Genomic DNA, 23,679 nt, shown 5'->3' on the forward strand with positions numbered 1-23,679 from the left:
TGTTGAGATATATTTGTATTTTAGGCTGATGAACGGTGAAGGATGACTGATAAAAAAAAAACAACAGGGTGGATATTAAACTGGTATGCACCAGTGTTAAAATATTTAAATACTTTTGTATTCATTGGTAAATAACCACTGCCCTGAGGCATTGCCTGACTCCCCTACCCCACCCCACCCCACCCCACTGCTGTGCTGGGCACACTGGCTACTCTGGTCTCTGGCTCTTCCGCTAGCATAGCTCCTCACCTCCCTAAGGTCCAGCATCTAAAAAGTTGACTAGCACAGCAGAAAGCCTCCAGGAAATGCCCTGTTGCCCCTGAACCCGTTCTCACAACAGTTGTTATCCATTTGACATGCCAAGTAGTTGACTGCATGTGATTGAAAATGTAGCTATTTCTTAAAGATTTATTTATTTGAGAGAGAGAGAAAGAGCAAGCCCATGCACACACATGCGAGAGGTGGGGTCAGAAAGAGGGAGAGAGAGAATACCAAGAAGCCTCTGTGCTGACTCTGAGCCAATCCTACCCTATCTATCCCATGACCCTGAGATCATGACCTGAGCCAAAACGAGTCAGACCCATGACCAGCTGAGCCACCCAGGTGCACCTACCTCCTCTTTTTTTTTTCTATGATGTATTTATTTATTTTAGAGAGAGAGGAAAATGTAGCCATTTCTTCTCACACTCAAGTTCAGCTCTTCCTACCTTTTTCTCCCTCTCCTTTTTTCTTCCTTCATAGGCTCCTAAAGGGGCATAAAAACATGACCTAGAGGATGATGCATCCTTGCTCTTGAATTAAAAAGGCCTCCAAATATACTAATTTTCCATATTCTTGCCCTTTTTTAATGCTACCACTTGTGAATAGGATTGAATAATGACAATCATCTTGCTTTTTGCAATATTCACATCTAGTTTTAAATAGTTTGAGATTAGTGAATTCTAGATTTCCCTAATAAATATTAAACCATAAAACAACTGGATTGTGTGTCTGTATACATGTATATTTGTGTATACAAAACCCCATTTAATATGTGTGTGTACACACACATACATACACATACCTACACATTCATTTTGGCTTGATTGTTCAGAGTTTAAAAAGTCATAACTATTAATACTTAATAATATATTAATATATTCCTAGCACAATATTTCTTTAGGTGCTTCTATCATTCCTTATGATGTGGCACTGTTCTTCCTATGCAGTTCTCCTTGAAATGCACTTGCCCTCTCTCAAAATAGAGTATTTATACAGTCATACTTAATGTGAAAAAGGGATCTTTCTTTGCACATATTATATGTAAAGCAGTATTGAACTCCGCTTTTGATTAAAACGTAGTTGTGTGGCCTTCTAGCTCAGCTTTAATTGCATTTAAAATTCCTTTCTGCACCCGTACCGAAGATCGCAAACCAATATTAATAAAGTAGGCTTAGAGCAGTGCAGCACCTGAGCAATAGCTTCTTGACAAAAGTTATTTACCTAACTAGAGTTTCATTTCAAAGTTAACATGTCTCTGTGCTACTTGAATAAAGCACTCATCTGAAAACTCTGTTAGACATTTTAACCTAGTTTAATTTATTCCCTGAAAGTTTAATCCCCTGCTGAAAAGAGTAGTTGCAAATTTTCCAGAGTCACAATCCACTGAAGTGAAAAATGTTTAATGACATCATAGGTATTGAGCTTCAAGAGTTTAGTTAAAAATCTTCTTCAAAATGTAAAACAGGGGGCAAGAGTTAATAGGATATTTTATATAGTTATATTTCAATCCTATTCCAAATCTTTCTAAAGTCACTTGCATCTCTCTACCATTAAAGCTGTATGAAATGAGTTACTTAGACATCTCCCGGGAGTAGGGGAGAAAAAACACTTAAATTTTAAACCATAAAAGCAAATTTCTTCTAAGCTTTGACATTTAAGTGGCTCATTCAGACATTTTACATTTTATAAAACTCTCTTTGTAATCACATTGACCAAACAAAGCAAATATTAGGTGCTGACCACCCGCAGCATTCTACTCAACTGTGTGAGAAAGCAGCCCACAGTGAACAACACAGGACACTTTGGCATCCATGTAACATCAACCCAGACTTGATTTTATACAGTAAATTGTGTAACAGAAGTCTGTTTATCTGTTACTGAAATATTTTTGGTCTGACTGCCAGAGAGTGAGGATAAAAGCAAGGGAGGAGAGAAAATAAAATCTGAATTGACTTTGTTTTTGGCACAGTAGAAAGCATTTTGGTCCCCTTTATAGTCTCCTAAAAATCTAATTATTCACTTGGCAGTTATACCTCCACAGCACAACTGGATAGTTGTTTTAAAATATGCAAAGCACAAATTTCAGATTTAATAGGAGATAATGACCACTTTATAGCCTGTCAGGTCATGGCCTATTTGGCCGAGTTACAGAGATATTGCTTCATGGTTCAGTGCTCCAAGTGCTGATGATGGCTCCAGGCCAGCGAAGGTGTCGTTCACATAATAGAAAGTAAGGGTTTCTCTGGAACTCTAATGGGATGCTATGTAAAGAATAGATCAAAAATGTCACGGCCTGGATAGTACAACTCTGATGGGGGCATTGGGTGGTATGTCTCTCTTCTGTAACATGAAAAAGAAAAGTTAAAAAAAAAAAAAAGAAAAGAAGGACAGGAAGGAAGGAAGAAAACAAATAAAACCAATCTGCGGTTTGAGTCAGGTTTCTTTGTAAAGTCATATTTTCAGTTCTAAAACTAGAATTATTAGTGTAAATCATATTATGTTTGGAGTATTACCACTTCAAAAGAATAACAGTTATTTGGTTGCCAAATGACTTGGAAAGTCATCGTGGATAAGGGCATCTGCCTTAAGAGTTGGGATGTGAGCCCGTGGCCTGGCTTGAGTCCACTCTTACCACTATGCCAAGATACCTAAAATGTACAATTTTTTCCTATATGAATTTAAATTATGTAAATTAAATTTTCATACAAAGTTAACTACATGGATCAAAATAACCATCTTGAGTAAAAATTAAACAGATTAAAACAAATGTTATTAATATCTACCATTTATTGAGAAGAAACATTCACATACATTTTCTCTAATTCTTAAAATAAAGCTGGGGCAAGGGTACTAGTATCTCTAATTTACAGTGAGAAAATTGAGGTCTAAGACTCTGACTTTGACCTTGTCATTTGGCATGAAGTACCTGCTTGAGATATCTGTATCTATATCTACATCTATAGATCTATCTATCTATCTGTCTATCTATCTATATATACATACATATTCACATTATTTGTACGCTTGAGCACTTGGTATGGAATGAACAGTTTGCTTTTTAGTTAGCTTTTTTCGGTGGAATGATGATTTAGATTGTACTTGAACTGGAAGTTCTATATCCAAAGTTGAAGTGTGAGGATACACCCACTGGATCAAAGTCAGTTGGCTCATGCCTATAAAAGGAACTGAATAACCATGTTCTGATAAATAGCAATAGGTATTATTACCATCTTTCTTTGGTAATAGCAGAATCGGACCCTGGGATTTGGGGTCAGAATCTGAATGTTTCTTCCTGGATGCATGGTTCTCAGGAGGTTTTTTGCCAGGGCCCTTGGTTTCCTACAATCACCGAGTTATTGGTATCTACATCCTAGGAAGGTTTTTGGACATCAATCTACTTATGTGTGAAAATTATAAACATTATGCAAATATTGTGGTGATTATGTGGTGAAAATGATAAACACTCTTCAAATATTACTTAAAAATCTTTCTGATTCAAACAAAAGAATGTTATCCTTGGACTGATAGTTTAGCGAACATAGGAAATAGATGAAAAAAAAAACCCATAAAAATTGGCTTAAACAAAATGTTAAGTTGAAAGAAGCCACAGAGTGGCAAAATTTAATGAGTTTATTGTCAAAAATAATAAAATAATTATATATAATGCAAATTAATTACCTGTAAAATTATATTAGTTTCAATAATTTACAAGGATATGCTTTAGCATAGTACAATATTATTCTCTCTGTACCTACTCAACGCATTGCTTCCTACCCTCTCAAATCAAGGAACACTCCTTTCCCATTATCATCTTTGTTAATCAGAAGTCTTAGAACTTTATTATAAAATTATTTCCAGTGCACATCAGACAAATTGAGGAACATTTTACGAATTAATTAGCCTATAATATTTATATATTTACATATGTATATAGCCTATAATATTTACATATATTACAAGAACATAAAAGAATAAGAAACAGAAAGAAAGGCTGCTGAAGGATTATGACAACTAAGTGCAATGCATGACGCTGGCCTGGGTCCTGGACCAAAAAATTAGTAAACATGTAATGGATATTGTTGGAACAATAGATGGCATATGATATTGACTATAGATAGTTATAGTAATGTATCAAGGTTAAATCTCCTTATTTTGATAGTTGTATTATGATTATGTAAGATAATGCCACTTTTCTTAGGAACTATGTCAGACCTCTTTTTTTTAATTGAGGTATAATTGACATATAGCATTATATTAGTTTTAGGTGTACAACATAATGATTTGATATTTAAATATATTGTGAAATGATTACCACAATAAGTCTAGCTAACATTTTGCACCATAGGTAGTTAGAAATATTTTTTTCCCTTGTGATTAGAACTTTTTCCAGAACATTTTTAAGGATAAATAGGTATAATGTCTCCAGCTTACTCTGAAAATAGCTTAGGAAAAAAATCTGTATACACATATACATATGTTCATGCATACATAAGAGAATGAGAGAGCAATAGAGCAAAATGATTGAATGAATTTAATTAGTGGATCTGGGTAAAGGGCATATGTATGTTTCTTAAAATTTACTGTAATTTGGAAATTATATCAAAATTTTAAAATTACAGAAATATAAAGATAAATACTATTCTATACAGATTCAGATTAAGATGGATCATCTTCATAGTGTATCTAAAGAACCAAGATCCTTAGTAAAAGACGATCTCACTTAAAAATGCATTTCTTGGGGCGCCTGGGTGGCTCAGTGGGTTAAGCCACTGCCTTTGGCTTGGGTCATAATCTCGGGGTCCTGGGTTCAAGCCCCTCATCAGGCTCTCTGCTCAGCAGGGAGCCTGCTTCCCTCTCTCTCTCTCTCTCTCTCTCTGCCTGCCTCTCTGCCTGCCTCTCTGCCTACTTGTGATCTCTCTCTGTCAAATAAATAAATAAAATCTTTAAAAAAATAAATAAAAATGCATTTCTTGAGTGTTCACAACTAAGCTCTTCTTTTACACAAACACATAACTCTCACATTTTCTTTTAACATGTCAAATTATGAAATAAATATTTTGACTAAAATCAAATTAATGGTACATTCCAAATATGCTATTTAATACTGTACATATTCCAACCCCCCTTCCTCCTAATATACACCAATTCCAACATATGATCCTCAGCAAGATTACAGCTCATGTTACTGGGTTTCCATTAGCATTCTCTGTGGAGAGTCACTGACTCCCAAAGCTCGTAACAGGAAGGAGACTAGGACCTTTATTTATGAAAGAGTAAAAAGTACTGATGTTAGTTTTCTAGAATGAGCAGATGTACAGAATGATTTGAAGTGAATAAAATGAGTTCCCAAATTTTTGGAAATTTTTGAGATCATAGTTACTTAACAAATGGTTGTCGATGGATTTATCGAAGACCATTTGACAAACTTATGCTTCAACTTTGCCTTTTTGAAAAAAATAAGTTCTGAAAAATAGAAATTGACAAGGTATTTGCAAACAAATATAAATCTCTTCTTTAGAGATGGAAGAGTAATTCCCTCGGTGTTGTAATTTACTTAAACCTGTGACTATGGTTTCCTCATTTGGATTCTTTCTTCCAGCAGAGCAGTCACTGCTCAGACTTAAGTCTTGGAAAGTCTGAGCATAGGTATGTGTACATGGTCAACCGAGAGGACCCCAAGCTACAATTGCAATGCAGTAGATTAGTGCCTTTTGTTTTAGGCTTGGCAGATGATACTGTATTTCCACAATAGCCCTTCCTTTCATGAAATTAAGAAACTCTTTAGTCAAGATAAGCCACTTCCTTCTTTTTTTTTTTTAATTTTTTTATTTTTTATAAACATATATTTTTATCCCCAGGGTACAGGTCTGTGAATCGCCAGGTTTACACACTTCACAGCACTCACCAAAGCACATACCCTCCCCAATGTCCATAGCCCTACCCGCCTTCTCCCAACCCCCCTCCCCCCAGCAACCCTCAGTTTGTTTTGTGAGATTAAGAGTCCCTTATGGTTTGTCTCCCTCCCAATCCCATCTTGTTTCATTGATTCGTCTCCTACCCACTTAAGCCCCCATGTTGCATCACCACTTCCTCATATCAGGGAGATCATATGCTTGACTTATTTTGCTAAGCATGATACCCTCTAGTTCCATCCATGTTGTCGCAAATGGCAAGATTTCTTTTGATGGCTGCATAGTATTCCATTGTGTATATATACCACTTCTTCTTTATACATTCATCTGTTGATGGACATCTAGGTTCTTTCCATAGTTTGGCTATTGTGGACACTGCTGCTATAAACATTCGGGTGTACGTGCCCCTTCGGGTCACTACGTTTGTATCTTTAGGGTAAATACCCAGGAGGGCAATTGCTGGGTCATAGGGCAGTTCTATTTTCAACATTTTGAGGAACCTCCATGCTGTTTTCCAGAGTGGTTGCACCAGCTTGCATTCCCACCAACAGTGTAAGAGGGTTCCCCTTTCTCTGCATCCTCACCAGCATCTGTCATTTCCTGACTTGTTGATTTTAGCCGTTCTGACTGGTGTGAGATGATATCTCATTGTGGACACTTCCTTCTTTTGAAGTTGACAGCCTGATTTCTAGAGCTTCAACAAACTCTGAAGGAGATATAAAGTACCAACTCTCAATAAAAGTGAACTTTGGAACACACACCAAAAAAGTGGACTAGATGTCAGGAAATCTTCACTACAGTTTTACCTCTGCCCCTAATAACCTTGTAAACTTTGGGTGAGTTACTTCAGCTCTGTGGGACTCTGCTTCCTAAGTTATAAAACATTGTCCAGAAAGGTCCCTTCTATTTCAGATGTTTCAGGATTCTAACTCTCAACAGTCATGGATTTTTGTGATATAGACACAAAGCAGAAGGTTGTAGTGTGTTTATTCACAATCTGTCAGTCCTAGAGGAAAATCAGAAATGGCTTTGAGACTCAGATTTTTTAATAACAATTTAATTTGTACTGTTAATGGACACTTTTAACAGTTCAATTTTGAGCCTTTGCAAACACACCCATAAAAATGGTTGCATTGCTTCACATTTATAAAAACCACTGCATTTTCCAAGCAAATGGCATTTGTGCAAAGAAATAGCCTAACACATGCCTAACTGTCTGTTTCAAAGTAATTATTATTTGTCAGTACAAATGTATACTTGAGTAGTGCAAAGAAAATGCCCCCCCCCCCCCGAAAATCTGGCAGGCTCTTTTGTTGAAGGAACTTCTGCTTTTTGGATCCCATCAGCATTTTCTTTCATTACTATCTTTAGGATCAAAATTCCAGAAATTCAAGAAAAGAAAATCCAGAGAATGGCACTAACTTTCTTGCTGCCCAAGAGACCACAACTCATTATTTTGTTGTTTTTCTGATGTTTTTCAGACCTCCAAAATGCAGTTATGTTCATTTAGGCAATATTGTTTTTGTTCATTTTTCACTTTTATTTAAATGAAAATAGAGTTATTTGGATATTTTTTCTGAGATATTGCTGACTGGTTGTAATGGCTATAGGGGCCACTGACTAGTATTTTCCTAGAAAAATAGCATTTTTTCCTCCTGTATCACTGTTCATGTTTATGGCATTACACAAAGCCTCTGTGAAGGCTTTCAATATAAGTATGTTTATGTCAGAAAAATGAGCTGTTTATCTGCTTATGGGGCAAGCTTATTTCCAGAAGGATATTATTATGGGTGGGTGGACAGTCCATTCAAAAATGCATTTATTCGGGGCGCCTGGGTGGCTCAGTGGTTAAGCCGCTGCCTTCGGCTCAGGTCATGATCTCAGGGTCCTGGGATCGAGTCCCGCATCGGGCTCTCTGCTCAGCAGGGAGCCTGCTTCCTTCTCTCTCTCTCTCTCTGCCTGCCTCTCTGCCTACTTGTGATTTCTCTCTGTCAAATAAATAAATAAAATCTTTAAAAAAAAATGCATTTATTCATTCAGCCAACATTTGTAGAGCACCTACTTGAAACCTGGCCTTTTATAAAATGTAGTTAAAAAAAAAGTTATCAAGGCATTGGATGGGTCTACCATGGAGATGACAGTTCAAAGAAAGAAACAAAAAGGAAAAGAAAGAAAGAAAAAGAAAAGAGAGAGAGAGGGAGGGGCAGGAAGAAGGAGGGAAGGAAGGGAGGAAGGAAAGAGGGAAGGAAGATAAAGATAATAGTCTTACTTTCATGAATGAACAGTACAGGGTGCCTTGAGAGGATAAAGATTACTGTGGAAATGAAGTTTAAACTAGGCTACAGAATCAGTAGGAGCCAACTAAGTAAATCGGGATGGATTCCGAGGATGCCAAGGATGGGCAAACAACATGTGCCAAGGTCTTGAAGTCGGAAGAAAGAGAACACATAAAAAAAAAATGTGTTCAGATGTGATAAGAACTCTGAAGTCAAAGGAAAGAGTAGCCAAGATGAAGCTGGAGATACAGAAATAGAGTACATTGACTTAGACTATTTCCAAATAAATAATTATAAATGCCTTATTCCTGAGCACACCATCTATCAGGAATTGAAGACTCAAAAGAACTTCTTTAGTTGGTGATGACTTCTGTAGTAGTTCCTTGAGCAAGAGTAGCTCCTTCCTGGCCTCTGCAGCTCGCAGAAGAGGTGGCCTCCAGGGACTGTGTCAGTCAGCAGTGACCACAGAGTTTCCGGGTTCAACTTCTTTCAATGAACTCTGGGACCCTTGCTGACAATTCTGCGTGACTTCTGCACCACAAATAGACAGCTGTCAGATGTCTTAGCTGTGCCCTCTAGTGGCAGCTGGAGTGTTACCCAGTTCTTCTGAAAAAGGATAATTAAACTACCTCTCCGAGTTTGTAAATAAGTGAGTATAGGGACTTACCAGGGAAGGACATTCTACCATTACAACCTGTCCTTTTATTTATCCCATGATGCCTTATATCCACAGAGTCCATGGTACTACAAACTGCTAAAATGCTGGAATAAGTCATTTTAAAGTTCATTAGTCTTTTCAATAGATGGTTTTGGGAAAACTGGACAGCTACATGCAAGAGAATGAAACTGGACCACTTTTTTACATACACCATACACAAATAAATTCAAAATGGATTAAAGACCTAAACATGATAACTGAAACCATTAAAAAATCCTAAAACGGACAACAGACAGTAATTTCTCTTCCTTGGCTTCTCTTGACTTTCTCTTCCTTGACTTCTGACATCGACTGTAGCGACATTTTTCCAGAATGTCTCCTGATACCAGGGAGCAAAAGTAAACTATTGGAACTACATCAGAATAAAAAGCTTCTGCTCAGTGAAGGAAACAATCAACACAACTAAAAGACAACCTACTGAATGGGAGAAGATAGTTGGAAATGACATATCCAGTAAAAGGTCAGTATCCAAATATATAAAGAACTTACACAACTCAATGCCAAAAAACCCCCAAATAAACCAATTAAAAAGTGGTTAGAAGACATGAATAGACATTTCTCCAAAGAAGAAATCCAGATGGCCAAAAGACACATGAAAAGGTGTTCAGACATCATCAAGAAAATGCAAATTAAAACTACAATGAGGTGTCGTCCCACAACAAGATATCCCACCTGTCAGAATGGCTAAAATTGAGGCACCTGGGTGTCTCAGTGAGTTAAGCCTCTGCCTTCGGCTCAGGTCATGATCTCAGGGTCCTGGGATGGAGCCCTGCATTGGGCTCTCTGCTCAGCAGGGAGCTTGCTTCCCCTTCTCTCTCTGCCTGCCTCTCTGCCTACTTGTGATCTCTCTCTCTCTGTGTCAAATAAATAAATAAAATCTTAAAAAAAAAAGAATGGCTAAAATAAAAAACACAAGAAACAAAAGTGTATTTTTAGAAAAAGGAACCCTTGTACACTATTGGTGGGAATGGAAACTGGTCCAGCCACTGGGGAAGACAGTATGGAGGTTCCTCAAAAAATTAAAAACAGAACTACTCTATTTTAACTCTATACAAAAAATTAAAAATAGAACTATGATCCAGTAATCGCACTATCGGATATTTACCCCCAAATATAAAAATACTAATTCAAAGGGATATATGCACCCCTATTATGTTTATTGCAGCATTATTTACAAGAGCCAAATTATGGAAGGAGCCCAAGTGTCCACTGATAGATGAATGGATAAAGAAGGGATAAAGAAGAATATATATACAATGGAATATTATGCAGCCTTAAAAAAGAATGAAATCTTGCCATTTGCAGCAATATGGATGGAGCTAGAGAGTATAAATGCTAAATGGAGTAAGTCAGTCAGAGAAAGACAAATACTGTATGATTTCACTTATGTGTGGAGTTTAAGAAACAAAACAAAGGGGAAAAAAAAGGAGAGGGAGAGAGACCAGGAAACAGGCTCTTAACTATAGAGAACAAACAGATGGTTACCAAACAGGAGGTGAATAGGGGGATGGATGACATAAGTGATGGGGATTAAAGAGGATACATCATAATGAGCACTGAGTAACATATAGAATTGTTAAATCACTTTATTGTACCCCTGAAACTAATATAGCACTATATGTTAACTACATGGGAATTAAAATGAAAAATTTAATAAAGGGGAAAAAAGAACAATAAAAAACAGGTATCTGATGTAAGCTGGAAAAAAAAAGTACATTAAAGATCAGGGGGATCTCAGAGCTCTAACTCCACACATATTTTCATCCGAACTCCTTACTATGATGTCACTTATGGCATCCTGTCATTCTGGGGCTCTATTTGCTCAATTCCTTTCATGACCTGTCTTTTTCTTACCATAAACTTCGGGTGAACATCCTTTTTTTATTTAGTGACATTGTTTACTTAATTCCCTTGGTAACCATAAAAGCCAAGTCTTTTTCTTTGTGGACTCAAGGCATGCCACTATATCTGATTAACTTAAAGCCATAGCACCTAGATCCAGAGGCCATTTTTTTTTTTTTATTTGTCATGAGATATCTCTGCCTAAATATCCTTTTTCCTGAGTACTTCGCTCTTTGGTATGGGATTCTACATGCCATGGGAAGAGGGGAGAGGCATAGGACAAGATCAAAGTGAAATCTAGCCCAGACTTGTGGACAACAGGTGCATCTGGTTCCAAAACTTGCAGTAATGGGGTAAGAGATCTGTGGAGGATACGTGTGTTTACCCAGTGCTAGGAATCTTATAAGAAAGAAAATCAAAGAATGGATGCTAATCTTCTGGGAGGGGCTTTAGAAAAAAAAATGGGTTGGTTTAAGTGTTTTGAAGAGATTATTTTGTGTGTGTGTGTGTGTGTGTGTGTGTGTGTGTGTGTGTATAGTGGCTTACTTGGTTCCCTGTGTATGAGTTTTATCTTCTTTGAGCCGTGATGAAGAGCTGATGGGGCCTGGTGTTCTAGGTGTATGTGCATTTACCACATCTTGCTTTGGTCAAGTCATGATCCAAAAATATTTATTTACTCAATGTCAAAGTTTTTACATAACTCAAACTCTGGCACATCGACTTTTTTTTTTTTTTTTTTTAAAGATTTTATTTATCCATCTGACAGAGAGAAATCACAAGTAGACAGAGAGGCAGGCAGAGAGAGAGAGAGGGAAGCAGGCTCCCTCTGAGGAGAGAGCCCGATGTGGGACTCGATCCCAGGACCCCGAGATCATGACCTGAGCCGAAGGCAGCGGCTTAACCCACTGAGCCACCCAGGCGCCCCGGCACATCGACTTTTGATGAGATGGTGAGGGTCCATTCCCTTTGCTAGGTTTTGTATTGGCTCAGAACATTGTATTTGTTCCACTTCAGGAAGGAGGAGAGTCCCAGTCCATAGGACTTTTATGGAAGTATGGAGGGACTATATTTTCAGGATCTTAGCCCCCTGTCACATTTCTGGGTTGGTTGTCTGGCTTGCTGTCCACTTTGTACCTGGGAACCTCTAGTCAGTGCTGCCCACACATATCCTGATATGAATGATAAAACCTAGAAGAATATTTGTACCTGTTTAGCATCTAAATGGCACAGGGATAATATTTCCCTATAACTTGTTTCCATTATTTTGTTTCTATAATGTATTTTTCCTCTATCAGAAGGTTTCCAGATCAAGTTCTTAATAATCAAAGGGTAAGTGGGCAGATTGTCTCAAAATATATCAAAGTCATTATTTCCTCAGGAGTTTGAGCTTCTCTTGGATAAGGTTACTATTATTATTACTCAGTATGTAGATATAGGTTGCTGAAAATAGGGTTGAAAGGCAAGTCAATCCTTTCTCATTTGGTCCATTCTAGATAGGCATGTGCTTTGACTTTAATAAGCTGTAAACATTCATTACTACCCACATAATAAGCCTTTTTATGGAGAATCACTCATATTAACCTTCAATTCAGAAAGACAGACCCTCGATCTAACCAGTTATTCCTACATATGCAACCTTTCTCTTTTCCTCAAAGACATCTGGATTTACTGACAAGTTCAAGTCTCTTTAAGGATAATGAAAAAAATGATGCTGAAATGACTTTATTTCAGCCCAGAAATAGTCTTTCAACATGTTATTTTACACATTTGTTCATTATATTTACCATGTACCTACACATCTTTACACGAGATACTCCTTATATATTTAAAATGGAAGGAATAGGGCACCTGGGTGGCTCAGTTAGTTAAGCATCTGCCTTCAGCTTAGATCATTATCCCGGGGTCCTGAGATTGGGCAGCCTGCTCAGCGGGGGGGTCTGCGTCTCCTGCTCATGTGCTCACATGCTTGCATTCTCTCTCTCTCAAAAAATCAATAAATCAATATCAATAAAATCTTTAAAAAAATAAATCGAAGGAATATAAAACACTAACACAAGAAGTAACTTTTAAAATGCAAACCAGGATAATCCATAATTACACTTTGGGAGAGAGTCAGAGATTGAGGGCTAAAACCAAAGTCTGCTACTTTATCACTAGTGATCCCTTAGGACCACATTTTTCTCTAATTAGATGATACCTCACTCATTGGGTTTTCATGAAAATAAAATAGATTTTATACATAATATATACATAAAAATATGGGAAATAATATGAGTTCAAGATATGAGAGCTATTATGCTTGGCTAAGTTATGAAACCCTCAAGAAAGGGAAAACAAGGCTTTCAGAATCCTCACAGCTATTCTACTCTTGGTTCTCACTGGAGAAATTACATCTGCTCAAATGGTCCAAACAAACGGAGATGGAAATCAGCATAATTATAACAGCTCTGTGGTCATTGTTAGCATTTTTAGCAATAGGTGGTGATAAGTGACCATGCTAATTATGTTATAATTTAGTATTGGCAAATGTGGGCAATAATTTGTCTTTGACATAGTAACTTTAAGAGAAGACATTCTGACCAGACTGAACATTTCATGTCATCCTCAAAAACTAGAAACATGGTGTTCCTATCAGTTTGAAGAATCCTCAAATGGCTAAGAGTTTTAGATATGTTACCCTATGAGTTCTTATGCTCTCATGGAGGATGGCTGACTTCCTACATAGGGTACTAACTGTTCCCTACATTACTGTACTGGAGACTTTTCTGAGCCATGGATAACTGAGCTCTTCACAAGACTGTATAACCAGAATCATTAGCTTTCCCTTTGGTTCATTTTCCTGTAGGTAAGCTTATGAAAATTGTATTCAAAATGTTCTTGGTTCTTTAACTGTAGAGGTAAAAAACATGCCTATGAAGAGCCACAGACTATTATTTCTGCTCCTAAGAAATACACTTTTTCATCCTGTGAAAATATTGTTCCTTCCTTCATGCTTAGTGTGTAAATTTACATTAAGTTCTGACACATAAATACATTAATACTGATGAGAAATTAAGAGTAATTATTCCACTCAGCCCCACTTAACCCATTCTCTCAATCTCTGACTGCAAAGCCTATTTTCTTAGTTTCTATGCACTACAACCTCCCAGCACAGGGTTAAAGGAGAGGCACAGAGTTCCTTCTCTGCTTTTCCATTGTTAATGCAGCACTGTTGCTCCTGGAGCACTGCTTTGCAGCAGACGGAAATAATGTATTTTTGATGTATTAAAACACTAACCCCTTTCCTCTGGCTTATTATATATAATACAAGCACTCCCTGTATTGTCAATGTCAAGTGCAGACTCAAAACTTGTAAAAGAGAAATCTCTGAGGCCCACCCCCCAGCTTGATTGTGATTAAAGAACAATGACCTTCACTGTTGAAATCAATGTAACTAAGAATATAAGCCACACAGGTCATATATGCTGTGATTACTCTATGCAAGGTACTCCCTTCCCCTAAGGTACAAAATGCTATACTATGAAAGAACATCCCCCAAAGAGTTAATAGTCCTCTTAGGAAAACTTGATGAAAAAGAGCCTCACATGCCTAGAAATATTTGCATATTTTTCTCTGAACTAGCTAAGAAAGGGGCTGGAAAAAACCTTGGGCACAGGTAGCCCATCTTGTGAAATTTTACAATGCCTGAAATAAAATTCAGGTTTTTTTTTTGAGAGAGAAAAATTAAGCAGCACAGTATAAATTAAAGGATAAATAAATAAATAAATTTATTATTATTATTATTTTGAATATTCTACCCAGTGTAAGCCTGTGGCCAATGAAGACAGTTTTTAGCATGGACAACTTAAGTGTATGCCCTAAGAACTCTTTTTCTAAAAGAATCACACAAATCCATACATCAATGAAAATTAATATCCAGCTCATAAGTAGAGGGTGACTGAAACAATAATGGCAGAAAAAGTAGTAGAATCAAGGTTAAAAACAGCTGGAGGTAACCTGACCATGAAACAATGTAATGGTTAAGGATCTGTCATGAAAGGTAAGCAAAAGGTGGAAGTCTGGTCCATCCATATCATAAAATTTTATATTCTCTTTTAATAGAGATGATATACCTAGATGTACTAAGAGGTATGTATCTCTAAAATGCTTTGTTGATAGGGAAATATATAATGTAATCATAAAATATGACACTACATATATAATATTTATATGTGAAAATAAGATTGAGAAGCAATACACACCAAAATTTTGACAAGTTTTACCTTTGGAGAGAGGGGTGAGATTGTAAAAGAGCAGGGGTTGATGATGAAGACAGACTTTTACTTTTTACTTCATAAATTCTATAACATTTGAATCTTCTAATAAACATGTATTAATGTAGAATTGCATGATTAAAATAATTTTAAAAAGTAAAGGACACAGCCTCTGCAGTAACTAGGGGGTAGTTCTTTCACTTAACAGCAATAATCTGGTCAGTCTCTTTCTGAGTTTCTGTATCTCCATGTGTACGCTAAAGATAACAATATTGACTTTGAAGTGTGTGAGTGTGGGTGTGTGTGTGTGTGTGTGTGTGTGTGTGTGTGTGTGTGAATGAGTGGTGTGTGCAGTTTATTAATTATTTAATTAATTTTAGAGTAGGGAGAGAGAGAGAGAGAGTGAGGCAGGCCTTGGTCTAATGACCTTAGATCATGTCCTGAGTCAAAATCAAGAGTTTGATGCTTTATCTACTGAGCCACCCAGGCACTCCTGTGTGTAGTTGAAATAAAATGCAATGTCATATATCAAATACTAATTACAATGAAATTACAATGAATATGGTGTGCCTTATCCAATAGCAGTTGATAGTATGCAACATATGTTTAACACAGCAAATCATAAATTGTCAAAATGAAGTAATCATAGAGCAAGACCATTTTGTTGATTAGTTATTCACTGTTGAAAGATACTGCTTAAGCGTCAAGTTGTTTAAAATTTTTGGTTTAAGTATTCATACAGTTGATGAAATAAATACATAATTTTCAAAGTAATTTTGAAATTATTTATATTGAATAGTAATAGATCGGCAGTAAAATGTGCAGGTTAGTGGAAATTAAAAGATATCTTACCGCTCTTTTATAAAAAGAGGTACACAAACATCTGGAGACACCTCTCGTTGGATACAGTACATATGTAAAGGAAGGATATGTTTATATACTGTCTCATAAGGCCAGAGCAAAACTGAGGGGGCAGTATAGTTGAGGAGCGGTTTATTTTCCAGAAGTGGTATCTTTCAAGAGTATCTTTAATGATAATGTATTGACATTATGATTGGAAACCTATTATGAAAAGATATTAGAGGACCTGATGTGAAGGAATGGCCCTAAAATATAAAGAAAAGGAGCTAGATGGAAGTGTGGCAGCTCTTATATGCTTACATTCCACCATCCAATGGGAGTCTTTTCCCCTTAGTCCCATACACCTGTCCTGCCCCAGGCAAACTCTCTTCATGTTACACCCAAGCTCTGTTTTTGTTTATGGTTGAAGGACATGACCCTTCTCCTTGTAACTATTTTTGGATGTTCTTAAATACATGTGTACTTTAAGTCACATACATCAAATCATGCTAAGAATCTTTTTGATCCTCAGTGTCTCTAAAACAATGAGACAGATAACTCTCATAATTTGTGGAAATGGTATCCTTTCCTGGGTACCTGCAAGCCAGCTCCTTTGGAATGGGCATGGTGGCTTTGACATGGAAAATTATATTCAGTCAGAGAGTATATTTGGTGTTTTCATTGGTACAGAATAAATTATTTGTAGAAAAATTTCACAGTACTTTGCCTTTTTGGAATTGGGTTCATTAGATGTTGTCAGCTTCTTCTTTCGTACTCATTTTTACGCCAAGGTCTTCACTTCTGTTATCACTCAGATATACTGACATCAAAGAATCTTTAGGTGACTTTTAAAATGAAACTCTTTTATTATCTTTGTAACATCAATAGTAGAAGGTGTTCTGGATGTAAGGCTTTTTTTTAATGATTTTTTTTTTTATTCAGTAGGGCTCAGCATTCTTCAGCTTTATATGTATATTTATGTGTTTCAAAATTGAAAATTCTTAAGATGTAAAGCAATATGATAGAACGAATCAGCCAGTGATTCCAAACTGCAGCTTGGAGTAGATGTATTAAGCTTGTTGCTCTTTCCCGTCTTGCATCTTCTCTTCACCACTACTAAAACTAGCATCAGTAAGGTCATTAGTAGAGGGTTCACAAGTCAAGGGGCTGCTTTTCCAAGTGTTTCTGCTATTCAACTTTTACTTGAAATTCGAGTGTGCCCATACCTGCCTTTCCCCTTCCCAGCTTCTCTTTGTTTCTACAGTAATATTTTCTTTCTAATATCCTCCTTTGTCTTTACCTATCCTGTCTCCTCTTCTGCTTGTCTTCAAAGCACTGGCATTAGCTATTATTACCAACCTTCTTCTGTATCACTGTGACCTATCTGAACAGTACAATCCTTTCATACAACAAAATCAACATCACTATCCTTCTCATTTCTCCAGACATTCAGACCCATGGTACCAGCTTTCTTTGGATAGCATCACTGGAATGACTTGCAGGCACTTCAACTTCCAATTTTCCTCTGAGATTTAATTATATTTTCCAGCTAAGTTGTTACTTCTGTATTCCCTGCAGATGCCAGGAAACTCATTAATTCAACTTTTCATATTCCTGCTTAGTAAAAAATTATCAAGCTGAGTTAATCCTACCTCTGAACTGTCTCATATCCATTTTTTCTTTCTCTTTTTCTCTGCTATTGCCTTGGTAAAGTCTCAGTTTACTTTCTCAAATGAAGTATCACAGTTAGTTATGTAATGAATGATTCTACTAGTCATTCTTCCTTCAAAGTCTCTCCCTACCAATTCATCCTCAGTGTCTAATCAGTGATCTTTCTAGAGCCAGAATGACCTATTTTAAAACAGAATAAATAAGCAAAAACAACACACATATATACACACACAGAGACAAAAGCAAAACAGAAAACAATTTAGTGATTCCCCACTTCCTAGAAGTTTAAGTTCAAATGCCTTAGTAGGAACATCACTTTTGACCCTAGCCCACCTTCTTCAAGTTCTATCTACTTCTTACAACTTCTCCTTTTCTTCCTTGTCAGTATTCCCTGAGGCTCAGCAGTAAGGAGCTATTTTCCATTCTTATATTTAACATGTCCCTTCTTAGCTCTGTGCTTTACACAGTGTGTTTCTCATGCTTGAATCTCTTTTGGCCTCTTCTCTCTCTGTTGAACTCCTAAGTGTCCTTTATCTCCTAGGTCCAAGGATTATTTCTCCTGCCACAACTTCTCTACCTTTCAACTTTCATTCTGACTACTAGAATGTTGTACATAGTGTTAGTCACATCACATTGTTATTTGCTTAATTGATTTCCCCATTAGACTGTGAACTCCTTGAAGGCAAGGACCATGTCTTACTTAGTTTTGTATTCCTATTATTTAACTCAATATTAGCAGAATCTCGCTATATAGTCATCGAACTAATAAAACAAAAGAAATCAGGATTACCTATGCTCAGTAGGTCTGGAGATTTTCCTAAGGACCCTTCTTGGTTTTTCATGATTGTTCACCTTTTAGACATGCCCTGCTTCTCTCCTAACCTAAGTGAAAGGGAAGGGAAGGGAAAAGAGAAATAAGAATATTCAAGACTGTGTTGTTGACAAATACAGCTGAAACCTCCTTTGATTCTGAGATGTTCTGGAGAGATTTCTTAACAGTCAGCAGCACTGGAAGGCTTTCACATTACAAATAAATTCATTGCATTTGGTAGTTGAGCAATTTAATGGCTGAACTTATGCTCATTCTTTCTTAACCTGAGTTTTACTACCTACTGAACTTGCCATATTTTTTGGTTGTCACAGCTGAACTTTCAAAAGTATATACTTTCTTTTTTAATTGCTTGCCCCAGGGTTTTGGTTACATAAAAGGGAGATATTCTTATAAAAATATTTTTTGCTTTCATATCCTGTCATTACTCATTTACAAAAAAATATTATCCATTGAGATACGGAGGTTAAAATATTTGAGGATGTTAATAGTAATAATGTCAAACACTCACCATGGTGCAGGTATTGCTCTTAGTGCTTTAAATGGAGTTTCCTGTTTGATTCACACAACAGCTCTATGAGGGAGGTAGGCATTCTTACTCCTAGAAGAGAAAAACTAAGTGTAAACAAGTTGAGCCACTTGCCTACATCATATAGCTGCTGCAGATCATGGCCAAGATTGGGATTCAGGCCATCTAGCTCCAGAACTCACACTCATAATCATTACAGCTGTGGAGAGTATCATTTAGAACTAAATTTCTGTTCTATCCAAAATTCAGAGGTTTATCTGCCTGTCAGTCTTAGCATCCTTTTTGAATAGATTGGTTCTTTAACGTCCTCTCTCCTACTTCCACATTTTTTTCCTTTCACTCCTCATGTGCTGCTTGGTGGATTGCACTCTAATTCCCTTTTACTTCCTTTTTTGGGGGGCAATTCATTACTGCTTCATGAGCCAGTGCACGATGGATGCATTTCATTACAGCCCCTCTCCTAATCAACTGTGTTGATGCTGAGATAACAAGTACCGAAACCAAGCACATGCCTGTATTTATTTTTCTTGTCGCCCAAAGAATAAAACTATGTAATTCCAGGTAAAAATGAGAAAATTGGTTATGCATTTATTTCTTATAATTCTTGTATACTTAGCATAAATATAGAGGCTGTCTTTAGGACAACATTTATATCATTAGGCAAGTGGAGATTTTGGATGTTGGCCAATCAATTAGATTTCAAAACAAAATAGAACAAACAAATACACAAAAAATAAACTCACAAGCTAAAAGATCTTTACTATTCTTATAAATTAATGTTTGCTTTAAATTTTATACTATAGCTACTGTTATGGAAAAAGGTTTTTTTTAAGATTTTATTTATTTATTTGACAGAGATCACAAGTAGATGGAGAGGCAGGCAGAGAGAGAGAGAGAGAGAGAGAGAGAGAGAAGGAAGCAGGCTCTCTGCTGAGCAGAGAGCCCGATGCGGGACTCGATCCCAGGACCCTGAGATCATGACTTGAGCTGAAGGCAGCGGCTTAACCCACTGAGCCACCCAGGCACCCCTGGAAAAAGTTATTTTGAAATGCTCTTCTTTCAGTAAATTAGTAGAAGAACTACAGTTGTTTTTGCTTTTTAAATTATACTGATATAATATTAACTATGGAACTACTAAGGATTATACTTTTCATATTAGAGTAAAAATTGTCCCATAGAGGACTGACTTTATTATCCCACAGATGCTTTTTCCTAAAGAAAACTCATATATTTCTATGCATTATCCTTCTCCCCAAAGGATATTTCCTTCTCAATTTCATCCCATTAAGACTTATATACAACGGGATATTATGCAACTGTCAGAAAGGATGAATACCCAACTTTTGTATCAACATGGATGGCACTGGAGGAGATTATGCTGAGTGAAATAAGTCAAGCAGAGTCAATTATTATATGGATTCACTTACTTGTGGAGCATAAGGAGTAGCATGGAGGACATTAGGAGAAGGGAAAGAAAAATGAACTGGGGGAAATTGGAGGGAGAGATGAACAATGAACAATGAGAGACTGTGGACTCTGAGAAACAAACTGAGGGTTTTGGAGGGGAGGAGGTAGGGGTTGAGTGGTGGTGGGTATTATGGAGGGCACTTATTGCATGGAGCACTGGTTTTGGTGCATAAATAATGAATCTTTGAACACTGAACAAAATAAAATTAAGATGTTAAAAAAATAAAAGACAATATTTAGTCCTTATTTAAAAACAAATTGAATTTTGATAAGGTAGCCACTTTGCTATTACTGCTCACATACTGCTTGAATGTAATCCATTTCTGGAATGTTTTGGCATGAAAGGAATTTGCAAACAGGAAACAGTTTGGATGCAGGGTGAAAAGAGGAGTGAGGCCAATTCAAGGCTTGAGGAGAACTGAAAGGGAAGTACCCAGCACTAAAAGAAAGGTGGGCATTAAAGAGGGCATGTGATATGATGAGCACTGGGTGTTTTAGTCAACTAATGAATCATTGAACATTTTATCAAAAACTAATGATGTACTATACCTTGGCTAATTGAATTTAAATGAAAGAAAGAAGAAAGAAAAAGAAAGAAAGAAAGAAAAAGAAAGAAAGAAAGTCAGTCATTACTAAATGCAACCTTCTTTCTATTCCCTATATTTGCCCCAAGTCTGTTCATTTTGTTTGGGTGATATGTTTTAGAGTTTAGAGATCATGTGCAGGTGGGTGGTCTTTACTTCCCTTAGATGTGGCACCTCCACCACAATCCATGCATTATTTTTGTACCTCATCCCACTCCTAGAGTCTGATTCTCCATTGGTCAGTGTTTGTCTCTCCTCTATTACCCACTGTGCACGGTGGCCTTCTGGATCTTTCTATAAAGGCATCACAGTTGCCTTAAGGATCACAGCGGTTGCAACTGGACCCAGGCTAGTGCTTTTGTGTTAGCCTACCCAATATCATAGTCTTGGTTTTTCATGGTGTGGTTATGAAATATAAATCCCTTTTCTTTCAGAGGCAATAAATTCATATGGGACTAAATTTGCAGGGTTTCTTAGGCTCAGCATTACTAGGAAAAGACCAGCTTTATCTGGTAGTTTTTCCCAGGTGGGAAAGGCTTCATACCACTCACATTGTCTCAATTTGAATGGGTTAGAGATAAGACTATTTGCCAGCTGGCAGTGGGAAAGCTTAGGATTTTGTGAAAAGGCAAGGTTACTAGATCTAAGTGACTTTGTTCTAGGTTAGATTACCAGGGCCTCTTGCATGGGTATCCTTGGGGAAAGCCATCCCATATAGGTTGAGTACTTGGCTATGTAATCAAGAGCAAAGCTACCCACAAAACAGACCTCCAAAACAGACCTCATTTGGTGACCTTCTTTCTCTAGATGTCTTCACATAGCAGCCTGGGATTTACAAAAATAGCTACATTAAATCGAACCATTTCCATGTATCAGCTACCATCATTACAGCACTGCTGTTACATTCATTTTGCAGATGTAGGAAACTGAGGTGGGGGTTGTTAAATGGCTTGACCAAGGGCACACAGCTTGGCAATGGCAGAACTTAGCATATATTCCAGGGAGACTGGCTCTAAAGTTTATGCCCTTACTCCCTAGGGTTTGGGATAGAGTCCTTTAAACACAAGTGACGGAGTAAAAGACTATTCTCAGGCCAGAGTTGTACCTTAGGCCTTCATGCCTAAGTCTATAAAGAGACCTCTAGAATGCAGTTCTAATTCCTAGTAGACCTGAATTAAAAAGCTTTCCAGCAATGGCCTCTTACTTGGAGAGCAGTTTGGAAGGGGACTGGAGGGTCCAAAGGAGGCTGCTAAGTGTTAGGCTCATTTCTGAGATAGGACTGGAGATGGAGGTTTATTATGAAACTTGGCTCCTTAATGGGCAGCATGGGACTCTCTTTGGCAGACTTACGCAATAGGCAGTCAGTCTACATCTTAAAAGGTTCTTTTGTATTGGTTGATTCCTCTGGGTTCTTGGCTGTCTTCCCTACTGTCCTTGAGCCCTCCCTGTCATGATCAGAGATCGCTGCTTTAACTTTAGGTTAATGAGTGCATTGTAGATACTCATTTCTCTTTTTTATTTCTTCTATACTAAGGCATAAATATAGGAGCTGTGGTAAGGACAACTCTTATATAATTTGGCAAATACAGATTTGGATGTTTGATCAGTCAGTTAGATTTAGGGTTCCTCCTGGTCTAGTTGGGAATCTAAATCTTCCCAAAGAGATAAGAACAGGGTCCCAGGAGGACGGTTTCTGAATGTGACTTTCACAATCCAACCTGAAGTGACCTCTTTGTCATTGACCAGGTATTGTTTGTTTCTCTAGATTGTCAGTTATCTCTAAGACATTGTGTATTAGATGTTTTCATTTATGTCCCTTTTCCTAGACCACATTTTAAGTCCTTAAGGTAAAAACATGTCTTATATAATATGTTCCATGCCAATAATAGATGATAATAAACATGTTTTGATGAGTTAAAATATGTTAGAGTCTCTTTGCAAAACTGACTTTTCTAATAGGACTGTGGCACAAATTACCAAAAGTCCTTAGGCTGTTGGTTGATGTATTTCTGAGAATCCTACGGCTTTAAAGCTTATAGTAATTTTGAAGTAGAAAAATAACAATGATTTGCAAATTTTTTATTTTAAAAGTGTTTGGCTCACCCATGGATGGAACTAGAGCGTATCATGCTTAGCGAAATAAGTCAAGCAGAGAAAGACAACTATCATATGATCTCCCTGATATGAGGAAGTGGTGATGCAACATGGAGGCTTAAGTGGGTAGAAGAATAAATGAAACAAGATGGGATTGGGAGGGAGACAAACCATAAGTGACTCTTAATCTCACAAAACAAACTGAGGGTTGCCGGGGGGAGGGGGTTGGGGAGAAGGGGGTGGGATTATGGACATTGGGGAGGGTATGTGATTTGGTGAGTGCTGTGAAGTGTGTAAACCTGGTGATTCACAGACCTGGGGATAAAAATATATGTATATAAAAAATATATGTTTATAAAAAAAAAAAAAAAAAAAAAAAAAAAAGTGTTTGGATTTTGGTGCT

At 37.1% G+C, this 23,679-nt stretch overlaps 1 protein-coding gene across 1 annotated transcript in view; it reads left to right on the forward strand.

Annotated features, from left to right (window-relative positions):
• Positions 1 to 23,679, forward strand: part of NXPH1 (neurexophilin 1) — a 305,814-nt gene that overhangs the window by 279,606 nt on the left and 2,529 nt on the right. The gene's annotated exons all lie outside the window — the stretch shown is intronic.

This window comes from Mustela lutreola, chromosome 4, assembly GCF_030435805.1.
Source record: "Mustela lutreola isolate mMusLut2 chromosome 4, mMusLut2.pri, whole genome shotgun sequence".
Taxonomy (NCBI): domain Eukaryota; kingdom Metazoa; phylum Chordata; class Mammalia; order Carnivora; family Mustelidae; genus Mustela; species Mustela lutreola.